Source organism: Lissotriton helveticus, chromosome 8, assembly GCF_964261635.1.
Source record: "Lissotriton helveticus chromosome 8, aLisHel1.1, whole genome shotgun sequence".
Taxonomy (NCBI): domain Eukaryota; kingdom Metazoa; phylum Chordata; class Amphibia; order Caudata; family Salamandridae; genus Lissotriton; species Lissotriton helveticus.
In genome coordinates, this window is record NC_136069.1 from 408,576,544 (window position 1) to 408,603,590 (window position 27,047).

Genomic DNA, 27,047 nt, shown 5'->3' on the forward strand with positions numbered 1-27,047 from the left:
TTCCGCCTCAGGAGGGAACAACAGTCAAACAGCAGAAACTCACGTCTGCCCCGAGTGTGCTCCTTAAGTAGGGAGGACTAGAGCGCTGAAGGTGCTGCCGCCTCCCACCCAAGATGGCAGCTGCCGGATTTCACCGCCCGGGTCCTGGTACTCAGCACCTAGATCGGCTGGGACCGCCCAAAATGCGGGGAAAAGGGGATTAAAACTGCCAAAGAGTCAGCAGAATGATGGTGAGTGATGTGAAAAGTGAAAATATTTTTTTTTTAAATCGCCGCGTTAAAATCGGTGGCGAGGAAGAGGCACACACGCTAGTATTCAGCGGTATACAGTATACACACAGCAGCCAACCTCCCGGCTTTCCACCACAGGAGGGAACAACAGTCAAACAGCAGAACCTGTCACTTTCAGGGTTGTTTTGTCCCTCTATCCTTAGTCAACATGGTTTAGCACTAAACGTGTTGCATTTATGGTTTCTTGAGGTTCGTGGAAATTACAGGCAGCATAAGTGGCAATGCCCTGCTGTCAAAGCCAATGGATAAAATTATTTTTGGGGGACAATGTTTCACAATATTTTAATTCAGGGCTAATAAGGCTAGAAAATGAGTGTGTCCCTGCAATCCCCAAGCTATAGCAACAAAGTTCATCAAAGGTGCCTGGGCGTTGTCAGCTCCTTGGCCAAAAGTCTCTGGTACATGAGACTTTGTACAAACCAGGTATTTCCTTCACCTGAACAGGAGTAGATGGCCTGCTGGTTTTGGCAGATCCGAAGGGCTCAGATGAAATCTTCTACTTTTCCAAACAGGGTATTTGGGACTGTTTAGAGAGCTGCATTTCACTTGCCTGAACGAGAAGGCCCAGGCTGTTTTACCGTAATTTGCTTTGAAGCACGTGTTACTTTGTTACTTTGTTACTTTATGTGGAACATTCATGTCATTGCAAGCAACATAATGTAACCGTGTAACATATGACTCTCTTCCACTTGAAGTGTGCCAGAGAAGAACAAGATGAGAAAGAGATGGTAGGTGTCAAGTTTTAACGTTCATCAGTTAAGTATAGAAAGCCGTGATATGAGTTACATTATATACAAAAAATAAATAAAGTCATTTGATTGTTATTGGATTGATTTAAAGCTCAAAACACTTGTTTGGTGAAACTTCCCCTTTAAAAGTAGTTTGGCAACAACCAAGAACTAATCAGTGACTTCTAGTGTAACTTCACCCCAATAACCTACTTCAGCTTCTCAGGTCAAAATCAGAGCTAGAACAGCCGAGCTGCAAATCCCCTTTGCTCCACAGACTACTGCGGTGCAGCCCACAAGCACGACACGTTGTGACTGCATAGGCCCCATATTAAGAAAGGTATAGAAGCCATCTCTAAGGTATAGCACACAATAAAGCAAGAAAGAGCACAGGGCAGAATGGGTTAGTGCTTCAGAAGTGGGAGCGGCCCTCCTCAGCATGGAGTCAGTTCAGGAGCTCAAGACCCCTGTAGAATGCAAACCACTGGATGGTGGTAAAAGAGGGCCAGTCAGCCACCGTGGCGGACGTAAAGCACCATGCACCACAGAACTTCGGGCGCCGCAACCTGAAAGCACCTCTATCTCTGGGGCGCGCAATGCGTTCGCGGAATTAGGCATTTTATCAGCGGGTTCCCCCGGGGCGGTACTACCCAATCTTTGCTGCTCCCACATTTAGGTAGAAGGCTTCCATAGCAACTATAAGGAAACAAAAAACAATTCATCAACATGTTTCGCTATTTCCATGCTCTTGTCAGACCATCATATTAGTACTTGGTGAGCTGCTCGCCTTCGCGGGCAGGACTCCCTCAAGCTTGTCTTTTGACCCCCACGACTGAAGATCAACTGTGACTGGCGGAGGGAAGGTCACATGATGAAGCCCTGTCAGTTTCATTGACACCTTGTCAGCTGGCGGGCAGAGGGGGGGGGCTTTGGTAAACAACCAGGAAGACAAAAGAATATAAACTAAGGGGCACCCTCTGAATTGTAATGAAGGAGACACCGCAATGCCTGTCCGATTCCTGCACCATTCTGGTGCCAGGCGTTGGCTCTCCCATTTCCAAACAACCCCAAAGCGCAAACAACTCAACGCTGACGGAAAAAGAAATCCAGCCACATTGTCCTTCAAACAGCAGCTCTCCAATTGCAGAACTCTGCCTCTTGGTGAAAGACCTATCATGGAAATGTCTTATTTCTACAAAAGTATTATTGTTTTCTATTAAATGCTTGATAAGGTAACCTTAACAGGACACACTGGGCTCGGTTCACAAAATAGTTGTAAATCTCCTGATGCTCAGATAAACACCAATTCCTTGAGCTGATATACGACTGTGCACTCGAAATGAACTGGGTACACAAGACAGACTAATTTCCAGGATAGCTCTTTCGTATATGTGCGTTTCCATGCAAAATCTTCCCTTCTTGTCCCAAACCTGGGAAACGGAGGAATGCAAATGAAATTCTGACACCTATTTAATTGAGGCTAGGTTTATAGGTGCCAGAAGTGTTGGAAAGACATTGTATCATTCGTTGGATATGTTTGCGCATATGCTTGTTCCTGCTCACATTTTTTGCAATGATCACTCCTCTATGACCTTGCAGTGTACATCAACTTAAATCCACAAAGTGATGCAAATGAATGTGGGTAAGATCTGTCTTATATGTGGAAATTCCTCATTTAACATGATATATACCATCACATGCACCATTGCTACAGAGAATCACCCCCATATTTTTATGCAGTTTCACAATGTTTGCATTCACCAGTCTGACTTCTGCAAAAAACATTCTTGTGAATCTGACCTTTTAAGGGCTGGTGGTGCAGCATGCGTTTCCTGAATGCTTCCCAACTTCCACCCAGCTAAATCCAACAAGTCCACTTTGTAAGGTGAAAGCAAGTGTTTAAAAAAAAAAAAAAACATCACTAACATCTTCGATGCTCCTCCCATGACCAAGAGAGGACACACACGGCTACGAAAATAATGAACTGGGGTGGGATCCTGTGCAATGGTCAGTAGCTGAGATTCATCCAAGCATTTCTATTATCACCATGTTATTTGTTGCAATGGATGCCTTAAATGTGTTGGATAATGCCCAGATGTGGGCCCAGTGCTCACTGTACCACAGAACTCAATCTACACCTCACTGAGGAGGCCTATGTTGACTGAAGCTGCTCTGTGGCTGCTTGTGCTCCCTTCAGGGGTGACCTGGCATAGCAGTTCAATTTGGACCAAGATTGATTTGCATATGGCTGAAATCTGTCTAGATTGGCATAAAGGTAGAAGAACTATGAACTAGGATGCTCTAGTGTACTGGGATGTGACCACAATTGCCACTACCTGAGAGTAGTTCAAGCATTTTTTCTATCACCTTATTATTTTTTTTGCAGTAGTCTCCCATGACCTAAGCTACTGATTGTGAGAGCCCATCTATGCATTTTGCTGTGCAGCACAGGGCTCCACTTCCAGGACAATGATTGTTTTGGCCAAAATATTTACAGTACACAGTGCACAGTGTCGTTATTCCACTCTTTTGAAATTACTTATCAGTCACAATTTCCCTTATACCAATTTCTCTCAATGACCTTTGGCCAGGATCTATTGCTACCTGTACATCTGAAAAAGATAGGAAATATGATAACATATTAAGAAATATATTGCTCATATTGTATCCCAGGTGCAATTTTCGGGTACTTTGAGACATATTGGAGAAATGTTTTGAAGTATTGCAACACTAAAGCCAGCTATGAAGACTTTCTGTTTTTTAAGACGGTTACAACATAAGCTAGGCGCACATAAAATGGAACAGATTGTGTGTTTGACATAGGAACGCTTGATAAAAAAAGATATGAGCAATTTGTAGTGTGCAAAAATCTCGAGCCTCACTGTTCCGTACCTTCTGTTAACATTTTCAGAGAGAAAAACATAAGCATATATGCCAAAAAATGTAAAAGTCATTCGATTTCTTAAAAACTAGAATTACTTTATACAAACGATGGAATTCAGAGGTGACCCTGTGATGGCCCTTCTTGCAAAACTTCCTTTTATACGGGGACAATAACTCCTGCGATCTGCACTTTCATCTATTTTAACAATTATCAATGGAAGATGAGGACGCCTTTGACTTTACACCTTTTAACCACAATTTGCACTATGTCAATTCCACTCAATGCACATTTTCACCTGTCATGGCTAATATTGATGCTTTATAGCGTATTACCTTTTTTATTTTAATGTTTTATTTTTTCTATTGCAAAACTGTTATGGTTTAAACGAACGAAAACAATAAAGATTTCAATTTACAATTTCAGTATTTTTAGAATTTAGAAGCGAGGTGAGATGCCAGGAAAGCTTAATTTGTAATAAAGAAATAAAAAAAGAAGTGCAAGGGCCTTAGAATCCAGCAGCCGGCACTGCCATATCAAGGTTGCAGAATATCAAGGCTTCCTAGTCTTGCTTGACGCCCCGAAGACACAGGGCAACATTGAGGTTTTTAGACCTGGCTCTCTTACTAGCAAAACGAGTGATCGCGTCCCGATGGAAGTCAGCAATAGACCCTTCTGTGCAGATCTGGCATTCGCTAACCATATGATGGTCACAAACAGGGAGCTTCTCCAAAGAGAAGAGAGCAGAGATTTCCGTAAATATCCAATGGCGGGGGAATGAGATGAGTTCTGACCGACACTGGGTGAAAATCCCAGGGAAGACACTATGCCCCCTAAAGAGAGGACCACACGATTCCCTGACTATCCATTGTCCCTTTCATTATGCCCTGCATTCCACACCATGAAATCAATTAGAGCACATGCCACTTCCAACTCTCTCCTCTCACAACTTGTAAAGTCATTATGGCCTATATTTCACAGAGGGGTCATTCCTCTTACTTTCCTCCCTTGTGCTGAGCCAGACACATCAATTGCTGGTTGGGACACAAATTCTTCTAGGACATCGACACATGACCCTGCCCCACCCCGACATGGCCACTCGATATAGACATCTATGAGGTCCCCTCTCCTGCTGCCACCCTCTAGGTTCGCGCTTCCCTGTATCATGGATCTGGTATGTTGTCCCCCCATCACTAGTTAGCCCTATATGATATGTTTCACGGAAATATTATCGATTTTTCACAGTATTTTGACCACAGCACCGCTCTCACATGACTACCACTGCAACTGAAGATCCCTTGTCAATATGATTGCCTTTTATTACCATCAAACATAACAAAAATATTGTATAGTACAGTATATGTGTGTTTGAATACTTTGCTCGTAATTGTGATAGCAGAATCTGCTACATACTTATGTCATTATTTGCTTTACCCGAAAACCCTAATAAAAAGAGGCTATAAAAAATCCTCTTATTCTTGGTTCCACCTCATGCCTCCTACTAATGCCTCCTCACTCCACCATCCTACACTTCCTGTCTCTTTACTTAGCTCTTGAAGGTTCATTTTAATCCCTGCTTTCTCACTTTGACACGCTTTATATATCTTTCTCTTCCTCCTCCTTTTTCGCTTTTCTGTCTTTCTCTGTTTGCTCAGGGATCAAAGATAAAATATAAGTCCCACTTCCCAAAATGAGTGCAAGTGCCCAACACCTGTAGCCAATGACGTAAATTAAGCAATCCATATTGGCCAGAATACTCCTGCTGTCCTACTTTCGAATTCAGAATTAATCAAAGCCAACCAGTTGTATGAACATTTCACCCATCTAATCTGGGCACAGGAAAGTGAGGGGACAAAAACAATGATAGGCGTTTTAGGAATGCTTCCTAGACTCCACAGACATAAAAGTTAACTCATCACATTGAAACCTATAACTGCTTCTGCTCTGTATTATGAAATTAACCATCATCTTATCTAATCGTCATTATTGCCAGGTAAGAGGTTTATTACCCCATGTGTAATCCTCCTTGTCCTCGTTCTTGAATGTGAGGGTGTACCAAAGCCAAAAAGGAGACAATTTTATGCAGCTCAAACTATATAAATATATTTATATTCAACAATTAACTAATTCTTGAATATAAATATATTGTTTGAACAGCATACAATTGTTGGCTTTGATGAATTCTGAATTGCTGATTATAGTACTGAAGCTCCAAAATTAACATTTCCATATAAAGATAAATTGAACATGTAGTGAGTGAGAAATTATGACTCAGACTCTCAGCCTGGAAATTGTCTTCCCCAGAATGCACATTGCAGAGAGAAAGATGATGTATTTTTGCCCAAGAAAATATCTCTCTAGCTACATTGGCTAAAAATAGGGATTCCCCCCCCCCCCACCTTCTGGTTTACATAGGACTTTGCGACCTGGTTGTCTGTCCTATCACAGACTTGTTCTATAGAACAATCCAGAATGAGTGGAAAACTCGGATCATGGTCCTAAAGTTAGGACTCCTAACTTCTGTGAATACCGAAATGAGTAAGTGCCTTCCATGAATACCAAAATGAGTAAGTGCCTTCTGTGAATACCAAAATGATAGTAAGTTTAGGATTTTGTCTTAAGTTAGTTCTGTGAATCGGGCCATTCAATATGAGTTTTTTCGCATCTGGTGATATGTGCCAATAAATGGTTCATTGTGGAAAAGTATTTTGAGCGTCTGCAGGAGACATATTATATAGCAACAGTGAGCCCTACAATATTTTATCCTTGAAAATGTACACAAGATTGCGATAATCACCCCTCCTGCCATTATTTAATTTGTAAAAAAATAAATGCCAAACTCACATTTAGGTCATCAAAGGTCGGATTGCGGAAAACCAAGGCTGCCTAGCCAGGATTCCACCTCATGCTTCTTTAATCCACCACCAGACACTCCTGGTGCTTTACCTCACTTGTGCAGACTCTTTTTCATCCATGCTCTCTCCCTTTGTCACAGTTTTTCTGTCTTCTTTCTTTCTTTCTTTCTTTCTTTACCCATTTTGTATTTTCTCCCTCTTGTTCTGGATCAAAGTTTGGTGAGATAAAATAGGTGTGGATTCCACAAAATGAGTGAGGGTGGGTTTCACCTGCAACCACCGACTCAAATGAAGCACAAATCCCAGCACCCTGCCCGTTCACACAACCAACACAATCGTCCTCCTTATTCACTTCTCCTTAACACCACAAATAACTTATTAGTGCTTTTAAAAAAACAGGAAACAGCCCTAAATGCAATATCATCAGGCCATATTGACTCAGGTCAACAAGATAACCTGCACTGCAAAGGGGGGCAGATTCTGAGACTGCTTCAGGATCATGCAGATGGTGGAAATAGAGTACACAAGTTCATGTGACATAACATAGTCCTGTCTGGAGTGTTTGTGAAACAAGGTTTGGACGGATAGTCATTAGGTAGCACCCTCCTTGCTCACCAGACTAGACACAGGCATTGAGAGAGAAGAATCACTCCGCGACGGACAATTCAAGACAAGTTGTAATAGTAACTTGAGGGCTCATATGCTTGTTAACCTTACTGAGGAGCCTTTCATGACCCTATATTCAAAACTGATCCCCTTGTTATAATGAGGTCCAGTGACCCCTTTCAATATAATCTGCTTCTGAATTGGAAAATGTGGAGCAATTAGGTTTTCTCACATATCTGTCACAACAGTGATGCTTTTCAAGGACACGCTGACCTATCCTTAAGCAGACATTGATCAAATGATATTGCGAATGTCAAGCTATTTCGCTGATTCCTTTAAGGCTATTACAGCTCAATATTTTTGATAATTCTTTCACTTCGTTTACACTAGTCCACTTGTTGTCCAAACCATTACAATTTGATAGCAGCTGCAATATCCGGGAAAGCTTGGAAATCTAAAAATACAATTCCCATTGCCATGGTGAGGACTACAATTTGAGAAAGGCACATCTCGCAGGTCACGAAGGTTGATCTCCTTGAAATATTCCTGCAATCAAAAAGAATAGTTCGAAGGGAAAAGTCATTGCTTTGAAAGGGGCCCTAATTGCGAATAAAAATGTTCTTGCTCAGCAAACAGTGCAAAACATAATTGGTTAAACTCTGATACTGCATTTAGCACGAAACAAAATACATCAGTTATTGCATACTAGCGCATTTAGAATAAATAATCCAACCACATACTCTGGAGTTCACATTTGTTTGACACAATGAGTCCTAAAAGGGCTTTGCCATTAATATAGCTCGCACAACAATTATGTTGTGGCGCGCAGCCATTTTCCCTAAGTAAACTCTACGCAGAAACGCTGCCAGCATTAAGGCAGGAATAACTTGCCATCCAAAAGGGTACTGTATTTCCCACGACCCTGTCACAGAACAGAACGAGCATAATTTAAGAGCGCTGGTTTCCAAGCATCATTCTCAGATTCAACAACGCGCTCACATTTCTCATAGCCATTCTTCAATATTCTATCTCCGCTGCTGATTGACAAGCATGTGAACTTGCTCTACTGCCACCCTCTTGGGATGCACTACTTAAAATTACCCGTCTTTTATGTTATTTTGTTGGCAACATTTGATAATCTAGACAATTTCTAGAAATGAACAGATTTCCTCTTAATCCAAGGATGTTCCAGATACAGCTGCAAAATAACAAAGAACATTTTTATCACATATAAGAAGAATTAGCATGTATTAGTAAAACATTTCCAAACTGTTACACAGACTTCCCAATAAAGAATCGATTCAGCAGGGTTGAATTTACAATGATCTTTGTAGGTGTGAGAAAGGCATATGCAGTATGCTCAAGTATAAACAGTCCATGCATCAGAAAAGTATGTGTAGTTTAAACGTTTCAGATGCTTATATAATTGACATGTAGTTTCTGAATTTGCATCAGTGTCTGATATGCAAAGAAAATTGGTGTCGAATCACAAGGTTCAGATCCTTCAAAGACTGCTCCATAGATAATGTTAACATGATCTCCTACCCTGCCACCTCCACATCTGATGTTGACACTCTTGAATGACTTCAATCCGTTTCAGGAAAATTATGTGAACCACCATGCTTCAACTAAAACACAAAGGCCCAAGCCGAAACCTTCAGCACCCTGGTTCTCCAAATCCAAACATCTTGAGGACAACAAACTCATCTCATAGAAAAGAAAGAAGATGGAACAAAAGAGAACTACGTACAACTTCACACTACTGAAGACCGTCCACCCAACACTCAGACATCCCATCACATCAGACAAAGCCAAGTACTAAACCAATTCCATCAATGAAGCTGCCAATCTCCTGCCTGATCCTCCTCTTGCACACTCTGCAGAGAAGCGCAATGCCATCAGCCACTTCTTTAGTGAAAAAGTACAGATGATACAACAGCACCGAATCTGCTTCTTGCCTTGACACCTGCTCCTCTACACTGTATCCCACAATAGGCATACTTCATACCATTGATTCTCAAAGACCTCCTTGATATCCTTAACTCCTTCAAATCCACAGCATATGAAGATAATGTCCTATTCTCATTCTTCATCAAAGCCCTGAATGGAAAAGCACTCTCTCACTCATACTCACCATTACCAATGCCTATCCCACTCAAAGCATCTTTACTAAAGCTCTCAAGGCATGCCAAATCTCACCACTCCTTATGAAGCCCTCACTAGACAATGATAACTTTGCTAGCTATCAGACCATCACTTATCTCGCATTCATTGGCAAAATCATCAAAAAAGCAGTCGATGCACAACTTCAAGATTAAACCAACATTAAACATCTCCTGAAAGACTATTAATCTGGCTTCAGATACAACAGCACCCTGACAAATCATAGATGACCTCACCTTCACCCACATCCTGAAACCTCAAATGGGATTCACAGGAAATGGCTTTCGTTTGTTCTTTTCCTACCTATCCAACCAGCATGTTTTCATTCGCATTGCTACCTCCAGCTCCCAGAAGATCCCAATTGCCTGTGGAGTTCCCCAGGGTTCCATCATCTACCCTGTTAACTGGAGGCTTCACTCACTGATAACATCAAAGTTCACCAATACATCAATGTCACACAACTATATTTGAAAATCCCCTCTGCTTCAGACATCAAATGTCTCAAACACTGAAAGTACCTTCTCCAGACCTGGATGACCAGCACCTACCTGAAGCTTAATCCCCTCAACATAGAATTTCTGCTATTCGCCAAGAACAGCATGAAACAACTAGTCTGAATGTGACTCAATGACATGACCTAGACAGATTTGAACCCCAACTTTCACCCCGTGCCAAGTCACTTGGATTCCTCATTGGCACTCATTACAACGTCAAGGGACACTTCCCCAAAAAAGCTAAGATAGCCCGGTTAAAGTTCTTTCTCCTTAGGAAAGAAAAAACTGACTTCAGAACTAATGTTCATGCCCTTATACTCAATGCTTAAAAGTCAACATATAACATATAATACTGTTTCTAATAAACTCTATACTTCCAGCATCAATATTTGTAAAGATGGTCCTCCAGGATGTGAAGTGCAACTGTCACCTTTCCAGGGGCCCATCATGGCCACAAGTTAACCTTGTCACTTTTTACTATCCATATTGTGACTTTTTTTTGTGTAGGTTCGGCACATTAGGGGTGCACAATCTTTGCTCCACTTCCAGCCTGTTTAGTAAGAGCTTCATAAACGCTGTGTAGCTCTATTTCAAAGTCATGAGCTAAAAACTGATTTTATGCAGGCAACGCCTAAAAAGTGTTTACTTGTGTGAAATAATGCTTTTTTTCTGCTTAACTTACGACTTGCTCTCTTTTGATGGTGCTGTTTTTTTGTTGACAAAACTATATATATTTAATATGTTTTGGATGTCTGTAGTGAAAGTGATCTCCATAGAATACATTGAAATGTTATTAAAAGCCCGTGAACAACATTTAACTCATCTTTTTAAAATGTTTATGTTGTATCATAGACTTTTGAAATTTGTAGCTATGTTATGTGTTTTTTACATACCTATATCATTTCTCCAGGGAATCTTTACAAGGCCTACAAGACGCTTTCAGGGTGTTCATGTAAACAACCCCTTCAAGGCGCAGGCAGAGCCATCACGTGAAAACCCCCGAGTTACGGACAAAGCTTTCTAAGGTGTTTTCGTTCCATGGTAGATTAAGAACATGTGCAAATTCAATGGCCAACTGCAGGAGAGCTCTTTTCCAGCTGTTCGGGGTTGTGGGAATTCTCCAAAGACAGGTCTCTAAAAAACAACACGCGGTGCTGGGAAAAGAAAGGCGGGGGCCATATCGGCCCCCCACATGTATGGCGGGGCACCGCCCCCCCCTTGTGTCGTCAGTCCTGGGGGGCGTGCACCGCCGCGTCACGATGACGCGGAAGGCGCCCCTCCCCTACGATTGGTGTAGGGCACCCAGTTGACCCAGAAGCAATTGGTTCACTTCCGGGTCAAAGGGGGAGCTGGGGGTCAGGCCAGTTAGAACTGGTCTGACCACCTTAGGGGTTTAAAAGGCGGAGGAGCGCGGACAGCGGTCTCTTGTTCTCGCGCTCCTCTAGCCTGCACATTGCCCCCCAGCCTTCTAGGAGGCGGTAATCTTTTTTCCCCACCCACCATCCTCTGAAGAAGATAGTCAACGGTGTGTGATAATGTTGTTTGCATGTTTTTTGCATAATTTTTGTCTTCTTCCCAAGTGAACGCGTTCTGGTGTGAGTTTTATCCTTAGGAATCTTTTCCCATTTACAGGTCAGCAATCGTCGTATTTATTGATATTCTTGGTCAGGCGGTAAGGGTATGATTGGTGAGCAGTCAATTTAAGGTCCTTAGAGGGCGGCGCCATTCATGAATGGGGTCGCCCTCGGGGAGGGACAAGGGGTCTCTCCAGAAACTCCAGGGGCGGTACATCCGGATGGATAGCTGGGTGTGGGGGAGGAGGGAGCTGGTTGGCCACCCCACACGTGCACCATGACGTCAGTAAACTTTGCAGAGTACAGGGGCCCCCCATGTGTTAATTTAATGGAGTCCAGAGAGCGTACGGGGGTAACCGGTGAGTGGGGAGGAGTTCCCTCTCGGTAAACTGGCCCTCTGAGCATGCGCACTGATACATGAGGGCATGGCTGTTTGGATAAGGATCTGACACCGGTTAGTGACCTTGCCGTAGGCCCAAATAGGATATGCAGAAATTAATAACGTATGATTTTGATTCAATGTTTTAGTTAAGATAGGAATACGCTGTATTAGAACTATGTTAAGGTTAGCCTTTGACACCTGTCTACATGAATCGTAATCTAATGTCAATTAAGTTTTCTGCATAAATAATTGTGAAAAAAAATGTCTTTCAAAAAAAATTATTTGCTTTTATGTTTTAATAAATACGGCCGGGGGTTGTATGACCCCCGCCTTCCAAAGAAAACTTGGCATGTCCCTTGTTAATAAAGGTGTGGAAACGCGGGGCAGGGGAGGGGGTTGGACAGTAGTCCCTGACCATATGGAAAGAACCCGTGGCCGGGCCTCTCTCTGACTGTTGCGCATTTGTTCTTTCCTTACGCATCGAGGCAGCCTCCGCTCTGGTAATCTGCAGGCCCTGCGTAGACTTTACGTCACTTCATTTGAAGGGAACGTCTGTTATCGTGTTCTGGAGGGTAAGACGTTTAAGAAGCTAAGCGCAATTGGCTGTAAAGTGGCCTTGCACCATTTATTTTCAAACCCTTCTTTTACAAAACAAATACTAAGCGTTCTGAGGAGCACCCAAGTCCCAACTCTTCACTTTAATTGATCTACATTCCATGTTCTGTTTTGGTTTAAACCAGAAGCAAATTCATCTGGCGCGCGGTGACAGCTGCAGAGAGGTGAGGGCTCTGTACAGAGCAGGTAATTCACCCTGCACTCCTGAAAACAAAGTACAAGGGTTAATATTTGGGAAGACACTGAAGGAAAGTCGTATTTTTCCTTTATTCGTTGGGTACAAGCAGCAATAAGGCAAAACAATGTAGAAATCCAAAGGGGGGAAAAGGGGTACGGGCGCTTTCCGAGCTCCAGCCACTGGATGGCGGAGTGTGCACAGTGTTGTGGGTCTAGAGGGGTCTTATGTTGCAGAACTATTCTTACAGGTAAGTAATATTTTCGTTCTGATTTGTTACCTTTGCCTCAAGTTGTAAAGCGCTCTGATATCCTTCAGGATCAAGTTTGCGCTATATAAAACTTTATAAATAAAAAATAAAAAAAAATCATGAGGATCAGCTCCATGGTGTTTATGCCATGCACTTTCCCATAATATTCATGAATATGTAGTAGTGTAGCAACTGTATAGTACTTTCCACCCCATGTGGGTGCTGAAGCACTTATCCCCACACACAGCAGGCTACACTATGAGAGGTGTGTGGTTCGAAGTGTGGTGTTGCTGCTTGAGCCTATGTAGAAAGTGTTTCCATGTCATGCGTGATGCCCACCAAGCTGCAGTTATCGTGTTAAGGGACCATTGGGATCTTTGTTAAACAAGTGACATAAAAATCAGCGGTGTAGCTAGACATAATGCCACCCAGGGCGAACTGGAAGTTTGCCGCCCAGGTGCAGCTAAAAGCAGGAAGGGCAAAGGGGTGAAGATAAAATATGTTTCTGACTGACAGTAGAATAGGGTTCAACTGACCTACAAGTTCGTATAGCTTAATCTTTAAATTGAAATGTCCTAAAGCTGCACAACTACAGTCAGTAAGCTACATCTCTCTTGTCCACCATGTAGGATATGTTCTCTTTTATTTTAAATTGAACTCCTAATTAAAACGTTAGAAATCTGTACAAAAATATCTGAATGGCTGGTATTATAGAATAGCCCTTCCCATTCATGCTACTAGACATGGAAAAGTTCACGAGTTGAAATAACTTTTGTGAAAAGGCTTCGGTTGAATTCCGATTTCCTGAAAGGCTGAGCTCATAATGGGGCCTTTGTTCCATTCCGCACGCCCATGAACTTAAACCTCGCCCAGCCGCCATTGTTCGATCGGTGATTCACGAAACTCCTATTTAGGCTGTGGGCCAGCCTCAGAAAAACATGTGTCCGAAACCTACAGAATCAAGAAAACATGGTCTCGTATTCAGTTGTACAGAGGAAACCCGTAAAAATGTAAAGATATTTAAGGGTACTGTTGAAACGTATGCCTTCTGATGAGGAAGAACAGGATTAATAGTTGTTTGTGGCTCTGTTGCATGAGCGTAGGAGGAATTGGAGCAGCTTTAGGAACCGTGTTACAGTACCATAAAGGGCCCCGAGGAGGAAGGGGAGAAAAATAATGAATAACTCTGTTTGCATTGTATTAACCAGGTACTTACATTCCTCTCTGTAAACCAAATGCAAATGTAAGCGAACAACTTTATTTTTTTAAAACTAAATTATACCTTATGAAAGTCTAAGAGTACTTTGGTATTCTTATTACTGTCAAATCGAGTTCTCCAACAATAAGAGTTGTATAAACGCACAAGCCATAGTTCTAAAGTTGGAACAAAAAAACAATAATCTTGTCATCACTTTTAGGCTAAACTACTCTTCAACCCATTTTCTCCACCCCCGCTTCCAGTCAGTGTGTGATATTTTTCTGTCACATAAATTGTCAATTTTTAATATGCATAGCAGCGGATGTGAAAAACACTGGACCTGATTGACAAAGGTCAGACCTAAAGTCACACTTTACTACTAATAAAGTTAGACGTTTGGTCTAAGTTTAGACAAAAGTCTAACTTAGACCAAAAGTCAGAGGGGAAGATTTTCGAACCTTTTGCACTGGTTTTGCGTCACAAAAGTGACGCTAACCAGCGCAAATATTTTTTTGTGTGCTATTTTCTTTCCAGTACAATACTTGTTTTGCGCAGGAAAGCACCCTTTAGGTAGCGTGAAGCACTGCTTTGCATAACTTTGTGCTGAGGGGGGGGTTACACGGGTGGTACATGGGTATTCCTGCAACCATCCATGTCCTTTGACGCAAAACCATTTTACAAAGATTTGTGAACAGGGTTTTGTGCCAAAAGTTAACGCCCCTTCAAAGGAGGCGCTAACAGGAGAAATGCTTTCATTTCTCTGTGCTTTTACACCTTTGCATGCGTGCTCCACTATGCAGGACGTATGCAAAAAGGGAAAAGCATTGCATCATGCCTACCATAGTATTTTGTACAGGAAACGTACCCTTCCTGTACAAAACCTATGCTACTCTCATGCACACACCATAGCGCTTCGGTGCTAAGGTGAGTGCATGGCGCACGGCAGCTGAAATAAGCGCCGGCAGAAGGGAAAGGGGAGGAGAGAGCCATATCCCTGAAGATATGGCGCTCTCCTGCTCCCTCCCTGTCGCACAATGCAGCGCAACGTCACGTGGGGCTGTGTTGCGTTGCGTGACTTAGTTGAAAATCTCCCCCTAATTTTACTAGAAGTAAAGGTAGACTTTAGTTCTAAACTTAGACTTCAGGTCTAAACTTAGACTTTTTGTCTAAGTTTACCTTTGTGAATCAGGCCCCATATGTGGCCAATTATAATATCCATTGCGTAATCACATGCACATTCATATCACTTAATTAAAAATAAGCTCCAATCAAACAGTGCAGGACAGATCTCGCCCTTTTTAGGTCAAACGTACATGACAGCTCTGCTGTCTGGCTGCGAAAGGCATAGCGTGGGCTTACCAAGAACATCCAGGAGCTTGGAACAAGCCCATGGCTTTCCTCTCACTCTTATTTGCCATCTCCTTGTTCATATACAGGCTTGTCAATCTTACATTTGTTCCTCCCATTGAGCACAGCCTCTTTCTAGCCATGGCAAAAAATCACAGACAAGGCCAACAGGTCTCAAAGGCGAGATCTACTGATTTTCACAATGCATGTTTCTTGATGACTTCATGTGTTTCCAACTATTTCAAATTTCTATTATTATTAAGGTGTTTTCTTTGATGATTTCATGTGTTTTTAACTTTTTTACATTTATATTATTATTAAGGTGTTTTGTATAATATAAACAAAGCCTACTGCCCAATGCACTATCAATCATGACTAAGGAGAAAGAAAATAGGAGAAAGCTGAAAAGGCCGCCACTTGTAACAGGGCAGTTATGCACACGCTGTGCATCAGGGGTTTAAGAAGGAGAAATCAGATTGCCTGTATAGTCCGTATACATGAAATCTACTTTAGCAATATTTATGAAAAGTGAAGTTAGAAAAATGCCTCCAGGCCCATTGAGGTACCTACCTAATTGAAGTAAAGAGAGATTCTGTGAGTCTCCACTTCTAGCCTGGCTGCTGCCAATGCGTGCAGACCATGGCAACCTGATAACGTCTTATCACTCATGCCCTCCACCCTTATACACTGCAAGGCAATCTACATGCTTGGCATTCTCACCTAGAATACTGTCTTCTGCACATTGTCAATGAATACTCAAAACACTGAATTCGGTTGTATGACGTTACAACGCAAACCTTTACAATGCACACCTTTACAATGCATTTTTAACAACGCAACATCCATTACAACGCATTCCATTACAACGCATACTGCCTTTACAACGCATACCATTACAACGCAAACTGCCTTTACAACGCATACCATTACCACGCATAACATTACATTGCATGTATGATAAGTATTGGATAGTGTAGGGGTAAAATTGACTATTCTAACTCCAGGGGGTGCAACAGTAGGGTAAGTGTTGGATAGTGTAGGGGTAAAAATTACTATTCTAACTCCAAGGGATGCAACAGTAGGGTAAGTGTTGGATAATGTAGGGGTAAAAATTACTATTCTAACTCCAGGGGGTGCAACAGTAGGGTAAGTGTTGGATGGTAATGGTATGCGTTGTAATGGTATGCGTTGTAATTACTGCGTTGTAATGACATGCGTTGTAATGGTATGCGTTGTAGTGTCATGCGTTGTAATGGTTGCGTTGTAATGGCATGCTATGTAATGGATGTTGCCTTAAGTTGTGTTGTAAAGGTTGTTTCCCCTGAATTCCCTTCACACATCACCAATGGAACAATGACATGGCCAAATGCTCAACGGGTACTGCTATCTGAAACCCTGGAGTAAGTTGAATCTTGGGCTGGTGGTAGCCACTTTAAAGGGCTCCTGAAGATTTTATATGCTAAAAGTGCCTCCTAGTAGCACACTCTCCTCTAAGTTACACGTGGGACGTCTAGAAACTAGCACGTATTAAGATAACCCTTCATTGGCAACATGCCACGCATTTGGCAAGTAGTCATTTACAGTGTTTGTGTTGAGTCAACACAATACAGCCAGGTTACAATACTAGTCTTTCATCCTATCGGGTGTGGTAGTTCAAGCGTTTCCTTTCCCAGAACATACATATCGGAAATGCTTAATGGTGTTAGTGAGTCAATGTGTTTCTACTTGATTTACTTTGGATCAATTATTAATAGAATGCTTGTTTTATATGGAGCTTTGAACCCTAAATAATCAATATTATACATAAAATTCTTTATCAACAACTGATTATTTTTTCCCCTAGTCTTTGTACTCAAACATATTTTTCTAGCAACCTCCATACAGTTTTCATCCTAGCCTATTCATATTTTATGTGAGCACTAGAAGGCCAGGAATGTATGTGATAAACTACCTTCAATTGTATTTCAGATTGAATCAAACTGCTGTACTCCCTTGTTAACTTCCTGTGCTGAGCACCCATTGTGGAACTTGGCAAACGTGGTGGTTTGCCTTCAGGGCCAGACTGGGAACATCAACCACACCTGGCAGATTGCTGCTCGATCGGCCATGGAAGCAGGGAGGGCTAGCAAGAATGACTAGAAGGGGGCTAGCAAGAAGCACTGCTCATGCTTTTGTTACAGGAGGCCGATATTGCAGCACTGCTACAAAACCGGCCCCCAGTGACAAATCCAGCCAACAAGGGGTTCCCCAGCTTCGAGATCTACTGCTCTAGCTGCAAGGCTACATCCTCACCCCAGTTATCTATGTGCCATATTTATGTCTTTATTACAAATACACTTCCAAACCAGAGGGGAAGCTTGGACTATTTTACTGGCTAACAGAAAATCAGTATAATTGCATGAGCAAAGTTAAAGCCTTTTGGTTACCTAGGACATAGGAACACATTTCTGTTCAATCAGGGGGGCACATTCATCTCTTTCTGGTTCACAGTGATCCCACTTCGAATTACATTGACGTTATGTATGGTTTCAGAATGGATGGAAATGGACTACACATGCTCTCAAGCTCACTGCTCAGAGGGTTTTCTCACCTTCCCTAGTGAGCAAGCAAGAAAAGCAACTGAAGCAAAGCATGAACTCCAGGGGAACTCATACAAATTCACATTAACCTCAGTTACACATAGTTCATTCTCTACAATACCTATTCTCACTTGAATTGATTTTCATAACTGCCAGCTTTAAAAATGAAATAGTACAGTCCAGTTCAGAATAAAGTAATAGTAACTGAGGTTAATGTGAGGTTGCATCAGTTCCTTTTGAGTTCTGTGCTATCACAAAGTCCTATCTAATGTTTTAGCATAACTTGTAGTGTAGTTTTTTCCACTCAACAGGTGTTGTCTGGAGTTCAGGTCTAATGTTTGTGTGTATCTGAGAGGCTGTGATGTTCATGAAGTTCCTCTAGGGCTTCACAGTCTTCTCTGCTTCACACCTGATGTCCAGCGCCCTCCTGAAGCTCAACCCAGCCACGATAGAATTATTTGTATTTGCCCAAAACAACAAAACAAGACACAGTACTTACCTGGCTGAATGACATGAACCTTGACAGCTTTGAACTCCAACTTTCACCCATGTGATAGCATCTGGATTCACCCTGACCATCAATCTCACCCTGAAGAAACACATTGTCAAAAAAACAGGTTTCTGTTCTAAAGAAAGTGAAACCATTTCTTCCAGAAAGCAACTTCAGAAATGCCCTCACACTCTTGCATCTCAGTGGTGGTAATGCCCTCCTTTAAGGTCTTCCAGACTCCACACTGACACCCCTGAAGGGCATGCAGAGACCAAAGAAGTATGATTACATAACCCCCACCCTTATGGACTTTACTGAATGCAAGTGCCAGTCTGCACCATCTTCAAAACCAGCTAAATCATTTACAAAGCCAACATGTCCAGTATTCCCATTTATCTTACAGACAATCTCACCCTCTCTGGTGGTTCTTGGCACACTTGCCATCAGCAACCGTCTGACTGCAGAATAAGATGTGGAAAAAGGAATAAAACACAAGGCAGCAGGCCTTTTTTAGTGCTTAGAACAACATTCTTGTAACCATCTGGAGCTCCCCAACAGTGCTTCAATTTAGGGAAGAGTTGACAAAGAATACATCACAATGCATTAAGTGTCCACAACACAGCTACCACTCCTATCACTCATTGACTTTATGTTTGTCTTTCAGTATGTACACTGCTCTCCTGCCTTTTGGCTAGGTTTGTGCCATGGAAATAACATATAAACATATAAATACAAACCTTTAAGCTTCCCAACTACCTTTCACGTTGGCATAAGTGCTAGTATGCACTGTTATGGACGTTTAGCTGCTCTAAGCAGCTGCTATTAAGTACAATTTTGCAGTGCCATTTACACTGACTGACAAGCTGAAAGACAACATTTGCACCAATGGGAATGAACAGAAACAATATTTTCACTGTGGGTAATTGCACCAAATAGTTTGGCAGATGTCGATTTTGCATTATTGGGTTCAAATGTTGGTGAAAAATTCTACTTAAAATTGTACTGTACTTCTGAATGTTACATGATATAGTCCTTGTTCTTTTTTTCTTGTGTTATTAAAATATAACTTCACCCTTATTTAGGATATACCGTTTGTTGCATTATTTTTACAAACCTTACTCCCCTTTTAATCATCCCAATCCAAGATGGCGGTCGCGTGTTAACGCGAGAACACGCCGGGCAATACATAGACTCAGATCATTCCATCCGGAAATACACAGGGGCTGAGACACAGCCGGTGTTCTTCTACTATTCTGGTAAGGGGTAGGGTCTTCCGATTTCGCTAAGGTGTGAAAGCTGGATTGGGTTTCTCCGAAGTTCCCTATATGTGATAGCTGTACACATATTGAGAGGGACTAAAATTGGCCTCTTCTAGTAAGTGGGAGATACTACGATGATTGTGCAGACGTTACCTATGTAAAGGGACGGGGATACAAGGGGGCTTTCAGACTGGAGATTCGGAAAGAAACAATAATACTGCGCCCTGAGCTCACATTCTCTACACTTAAATCTCAGGAGGGTGGAGGGATAGTAATGCTGTGAATGAGTGGCTAAACTAACCCATGCGAATATAAATGATCGAACAATTTGTCATCTGCAGCAAACTGAAAGGGAAGATTGAATAATCGACCGTAGGCGATTTTTTCATTGAATGTGATCAACAACCTTGTTCCCCCCCCGGCTGGTAGGAGCACCCATGGCCAGATGAGGGTAAATATCAGGAAGGTATATGTGTGGCATTCTAGGTGGACACGCGCTATGTAAACAGGTGCACTGCAGAGGTGTGTTTTTCATGTATTTTTACAGTTGTGAAGACGTTTGGGTCCGTATGCAGTGGCTTTAATATACATGACGCCCTGAAGAAATTGCCTAAAATCTAATGGGCAATGAAACATGTCGGCAAGTAAAGTAGGGTTGGTTAAATAGGTGATACCCACGACTACTTTTTCTTTTTTATCCTCCATACCCAACACAAGAGACAGAATAAAATTGTATATCTGTGTTGGAGTGTGAGTGTTTTAATGTGTTGTTTGACACTGTATTGGTCACTTTCTTTCTTTATCTATTTTCACTGCATTTTTTCACAAACTCTATGTGTTGAGTTTCTGGACACAATTTTTTTCTTTTCGAGCTTGATGGTGCCAATGATGAGAACAGGGCTATCCTAGCGAGTACCAGTCAGGTTCCCGTTGGTGGTGTGCCCGTGAGGCGCCATCTCGCTCTCGCACACTTTTTTTCGGTTTAGCACAATATATCTTGGACACGAAAGCAGGTGTGGTATGAGTGGTCTCACAACTGTATCTTAGTCATTGAGAATCAGCCAATGGTTTAAATAAAGCACTATCCCAGGACATATCGACTACCCCATTAATGATTAAAAGGGGAGTAAGGTTTGTAAAAATAATGCAACAAACGGTATATCCTAAACAAGGGTGGTTATTAAGTGCTTGTATAGTCTAGGTATGTTTTTGTACTAGTTGCATAGTGAGTGGAGGGCGACCTATGACTAGCTTTACCCTCTAAGCTCCTACTTATTTTTGAATTATTAAAATATAAACCAACACAATTTTTCTCTAATACCGCAATTTATTTGGAGGCAAACCACGCAATGTAGCGATGGCTGCCAATGTCAGTGTATAGAGCATTTTTTAAAACATTTTATGAGACTACATTTTGCACAGAGGTTCCAGTACTTTGGACAACACCCACAAGTAAATTTGGGATACCGCAAAATATACTTATGAGAGCGAGTTTACTTATATTGGCACATCGCATCCTGTAATCCAGACTGTTATTAAGAATCCCCAATGTAACATAAGCGGTTCATGTTCAAGTGAAAAGCACTTTTTCTGAACAGCAGTAGAATAAATGTTTTTAGTTATTAGATTTTTTTATCACTGAAACCCGATGTTAGTGTCAAATGCACGTTATTCGATGGCAGCAGACGGTCACTATTCAGCCTCTCCTTGGGTGTCTGAGATACTTTTATTGCATTAACTTTGCATTTACTTTCTCAGATTTATTTCCGAAACCTCATTTATTGCAGGTAGCACATTCAGCTACAAATACAGCCAACCTCAGACACAGTGTACATAGTCACTAGTGGCGGCTTGCAGAGGGAGTGCTGATGGGCGGTGGGGGATGGGTAGAGTGGGGGGTAGTGGGGTCGGACATACGACGACAAGGAGTAAAGTAAGTAAATAAATAAATAAAACTATTTAACTTGCGCTCGCTGCATCGCCAACTCTTTGCCTCTACCCCCTTTAGCAATTGTACAGCTCTTCAATCCCTGGCGGCACAGCACCCAGTATAATGTGGTGCATGGCTACACACTTATAAGGTCCAAAAAAGCAAGACCAATTGCCTATGCCAATGCTTGTTGAGATTGCAAATAAGATGTACTGAAGCTGAGGGCGTATTCTGCAGTACTGTGTGAATTATCCGTCTATTTGACCTCCAGCTAGACGCTGTCTCCTGCCTCCCTTACACCACTTCCTGTCGGAAAGGATTTAAAGCAACGCCAAGTGACCTTTGACCTCTGCAATTTATCAATCCTCTGACACTTTACAAAGAAACTCAATGTAGGAGAGGTATGTGACTGTTTAACAAGGGCATCTAGAATTCAATTGCAAACATTACTATCTAGTTCAGGGGTACTCATAGTACGGCCCGCGGGCCGGTGGCGGCCCGGCAAGCCTTCCTTGGCGGCCCTCGGACCTTGCAGACAATCACTGCTCCCCCGGCCCCCACAGAGCAGAGTGGAGAATAGATGCAAGGGCGCAAAGAGGTGAAATACGACAAACAAAGCCTCTGCTCTGTGGGGCCAGGCGAGCGGTGATTGTCAGAGTGGAGTGCAGGGGCGCTACAACAAAGCCTCAATAATATGTAAATGGTCTTTTAAAGACCTGCTAAGGACTTTGGTGTGGCTGTCTGTGTGTGCGCGCTGGGGAAGCTGTCTCAGCCCGGGCTGAAGGCTGACACAGACAGACAGACACACACACCGTGAGATGACAGAGGGGGAGGGAGAGGGAGGGCAGGAGAGAGAGTGAGGGCAGGAGGGAGAGAGAGATGGAGAGGGAGGGCAGGAAGGAAAGGGAGATGGAGAGGGAGAGAGAGAGGGACAGCAGGAGGGAGAGAGAGGGCATGATGGAGATGGAGGGCAGGAGGGAGAGAGAGGGCAGGAGGGAGAGAGAGATGGAGAGGGAGGGCAGGAGGGAGAGAGAGGGCAGGAGGGAGAGAGAGATGGAAAGGGAGAGAGAGGGCAGGAGGGAGATGGAGAGGGAGAGAGAGGGCAGGAGGGAGAGAGAGATGGGGAGGGAGAGAGAGGGCAGGAGGGAGATAGAGATGGAGAGGGAGAGAGGACAGGAGGGAGAGAGAGATGGAGAGGGAAGAGGGCAGGAGGGAGAGGGAGGGCAAGAGGGAGAGGGAGGGCAGGAGGGAGAGACAGGGAGGGAGAGAGAGGGCAGGAGGGAGAGGGAGGGCAGGGGGAGAGAGATGGAGAGGGAGGGGAGAGGGAGAGAGGGCAGGAGGGAGAGAGGGCAGGAGGGAGAAGGAGGGCAGGAGGCAGAGATGGAGAGGGAGGGCAGGAGGGAGAGAGAGATGGAGAGGGAGAGAGAGGGCAGGAGGGAGAGAGAGGGCAGGAGGGAGAGAGAGATGGAGAGGGAGGGCAGGAGGGAGAGGGGGGCAGAAGGGAGAGAGAGGGCAGGAGGGAGGGAGAGGGAGGGCAGGAGGGAGAGGAAGGGCAGGATGCAGAGGGAGGGCAGCATGGAGAGGGAGGGCAGGAGGGAGAGGGAGGACAGGAGGGAGAGATATGGAGAGGGAGGGCAGGAGGGAGAGAGAGATGGAGAGGGAGGGAGATAGAGGGCAGGAGGGAGAAGGAGGGCAGGAGGCAGAGAGAGATGGAGAGGGAGAGAGAGGGCAGGAGGGAGAGAGAGAGGGCAGGAGGGAGAGAGAGATGGAGAGGGAGGGAGAGGGCAGGAGGGAGAGAGAGATGGAGAGGGAGAGAGGGCAGGAGGGAGAGATAGATGGAGAGGGAGAGAGGGCAGGAGGGAGAGAGAGATGGAGATGGAGAGAGGGCAGGAGGGAGAGGGATGGCAGGAGGGAGAGAGGGGGCAGGAGGGAGAGGGAGGGCAGGGGGAGAGAGAGATGGAGAGGGAGGGGAGAGGGAGGGAGAGAGGGCAGGAGGGAGAGAGGGCAGGAGGGAGAAGGAGGGCAGGAGGCAGAGATGGAGAGGGAGGGCAGGAGGGAGAGCGAGATGGAGAGGGAGAGAGGGCAGGAGGGAGAGGGAGGAGGGAGAGGGAGGGCAGGAGGGAGAGGGGGGGCAGGAGGGAGAGGGGGGCAGGAGGGAGAGGGGGGGCAGGAGGGAGAGGGCGGGCAGGAGAGGGAGGGCAGGAGGGAGAGGAAGGGCAGGAGGGAGAGGGGGGGCAGGAGGGAGAGGGGGGCAGGAGGGAGAGGGGGGGCAGGAGGGAGAGAGAGGGAGGGCAGGAGAGGGAGGGCAGGAGGGAGAGGAAGGGCAGGATGGAGAGGAAGGGCAGGATGGAGAGGGAGGGCAGCATGGAGAGGGAGGGGAGAGGGAGGGCAGGAGGGAGAGAGGGCAGGAGGGAGAGAGATGTATGTATGCTGGGTCTGGTGGCTCAGTGGATGAAGGCATCTGCTGCAGGGACCTGTGTGCAACCTCATGGTCACAAGTTTTCGTTGTGCTTTAGCCCCGCCCCTCCCCCTCTGACCCCGCCCCCACCAGTGCGGCCCTCGGCCACAAACCACACTGTAAATTTGGCCCCCGAGAGAAAGTTTGTGAGTACCCATGATCTAGTTCATGCGTACTGTTACTTTTCTTTTCACAAACCCTTCCGCTTTGATGTTAGCCACGCTGTTTTTAGCACTTTTTCCAGCGTTCTTTGCTACCCACTGCCACTTAATGTTTACTACCGGCCACTACCGCTGGGCAATATTTCCTGGCATTCAGAAGTCTTACTGCGAGCCTTCACCCTTCAGATTCATAACAGGCGTTTTAAGGAGTACACTCATGCTGGAAAAAAGCCGCCTCTTTCCCTGTGTTTATTATCTTTATTAATGAAGACCTCTGCTACACTTTTTCTCTTGCCCACTTCTCCTCCACAGGACACAGTCATAGACTCCTTATCTTCTCCTCGTCAGCGATGCTTGCGGTTTATTTGTCAGTCTCCGGGAGATCCAATCAAATCATGAGAAGCTACATGAACTACAGCGGTGCTTGATGTATGAATTGTGAAATTAGTTTTGCAGTGGTTTATTCAGGACAGCCTGCAATCCCCTACCCAACACAGGCAGGCCTCTCTGAAGATGGAATGTTCAAAGAAGCTTGCAAACATGGCTGTGAAAGAGGCTGTGAATAATGTGTCCTTGAGGGCCTTTCTGGTTCCCACTGCCTACAGCCTCAGGGATTAAGAGTTTACTTGCATATTACTGGACTGCAGAATAGGCTTTTTAAGGCATTTCACCGTTAGATAAACAGAAACCAATAGTAATACCAACACTTTCAGCCCCAGATACTTAATAGATACTTAATAGATATGTATCAAGAACCTGATTTGCGATTCTCAAATAGCGATTTTTTAGAAATCGCTATTTGAGAATCGCAAATAGGGATGTATGTACAAAATCGCAATTTTTTAGCGATTTCTTAGTATTCCTTAATTGCGATTAGCAAATTGCGAATCGCAATTAAGGAATACTTTCCCATTCATTTCAATGGGCCAGGAGGCTTATAGGAATGAATGGGAAGTTATTCTCGATTTGCGATTTCGCAAATTGAGAATAATTTCAAGGGTGCAGGGGTGTCCAAAGGACACCCTGTTGCACCCCTGAAATTAGCATGGGTGCACCTGTGGCGCACATGAATGCCCTAAGGACATGTATGTGCTTCTCATTGCACTTTGAAAAATGCATAAAAGTGCATTTTTCAAGGAATTCGCAAATTACCACCAACTTGAAGTTGGTGGTAACTTGCGATTCCTTAAGGCCAATTTGCTTTTTTTTTAATGCTTCTTACATTGCATTTAAGGAATCGCAAATTTTGCGATTCCTTATTTTGCACGCAGATTTCTTTCATACATACCATTTAGCACTAATGCGTTCGCAAATACCGAAATTCTGCGAACGCATTAGTGCTTGATACATATGGCCCAAAGTCCTAAAATCACACAAACAGGTTCATTTGAAAACATCGGAAGGGATTTATAAATGTGTATCTGTGGCTCAGCCCATGGACCCACATCATCTTAAATGTCTGAGATGAGAGCGAAACATGGCCCAAAGCATTTCAGTGGTACTAACGATGAATGACCATGGATGCCAATTCAAGTACCAGAATGAGTACTCTTGAAAACATGCGGCCATGGTAGGTTTCCACGATTTTTCCTGTTAACCTTTTAAGAACTCCTACTTATACTCATGCAAGCGCTTTCTGCAAGTGTGACTGTACATAGTATACCACGAAAAACTTGGAAATGCTACTGCATTTGTGTAATTGTATTTTTTCCTTTTTCATTTTCACAGGGAATTTTTTTTTCCCAGGGAGAAAGCTAGTCCTCTAAGCCGCCACTATGTTTTGGAATGTTCCCCTTACTCTTCCAGTCTGGATAAGGATTTACTCTTGTGCTTGGCAAGACTACATTTTAAAACATTTTAAAGATGGTAATAGGTTTGTGAATACCGAGGACTCATGAGCATGGGGGCTCACCCAAACTTTCCATGGCACCTCTGTACCTAAAACCCGATTATCCAATTCTTCACTATTCCATGATCATGGGATAACACTGCATGTGGATACACACGTTTTTGAGCCCAAAATCAGATTTCGTGAATAACAATGATCAATTTCCACTCACTTAAAAATAAGTCATTTGCATGTGTATGTGAGTCCTACAGGCACACGTCATTGAGAACTGCGCCCAATTCACAAAAAAGTTGAACATTTACTACTATAGGATTTGAGCTACAGTTAGAGTTTATTTCTAAATTTTTATGGAAATAACAAAAGTTCTCAGAAATGAGCCATGGGAGCTGTAGGGCAAGTAAGTTATGGTAGCACTTTCGTTTCTGAATTCCCTTTAAGGACTATGTGACAGATATTTGCATTCAGAAATACACACTCAGAACTTAGAGAACTGTTACGGAATTCTCAGAATAAAATTACATTTTTGAGAACTCCTTTAAGAGTCTTGTGTGCTTTTTCACTACCATTCCCTGGCACCTCCACAGGGGTGATGATACAGGCTTGCAAGATACCTCAGAGTACAATGGAGAAGTTTTAAAGAGGATAGTGGGTAGCACTGCAACTTTTCATAAGGGGCTAAATGTACAATGGGGTACTCTGCATTAGGCAGCAATGCAGAAACTGGCATACAAAACGTGCTTTAAATACTGGAGGCATCTACCTT

At 43.5% G+C, this 27,047-nt stretch overlaps 1 protein-coding gene and 1 pseudogene across 1 annotated transcript in view; both read right to left on the reverse strand.

Moving 5' to 3' along the window:
* Positions 1-27,047, reverse strand: part of LHFPL6 (LHFPL tetraspan subfamily member 6) — a 431,940-nt gene that overhangs the window by 143,523 nt on the left and 261,370 nt on the right. The gene's annotated exons all lie outside the window — the stretch shown is intronic.
* The window catches only part of LOC144773124 (uncharacterized), a 31,317-nt pseudogene continuing 12,780 nt past the window's right edge, over positions 8,511-27,047 (reverse strand).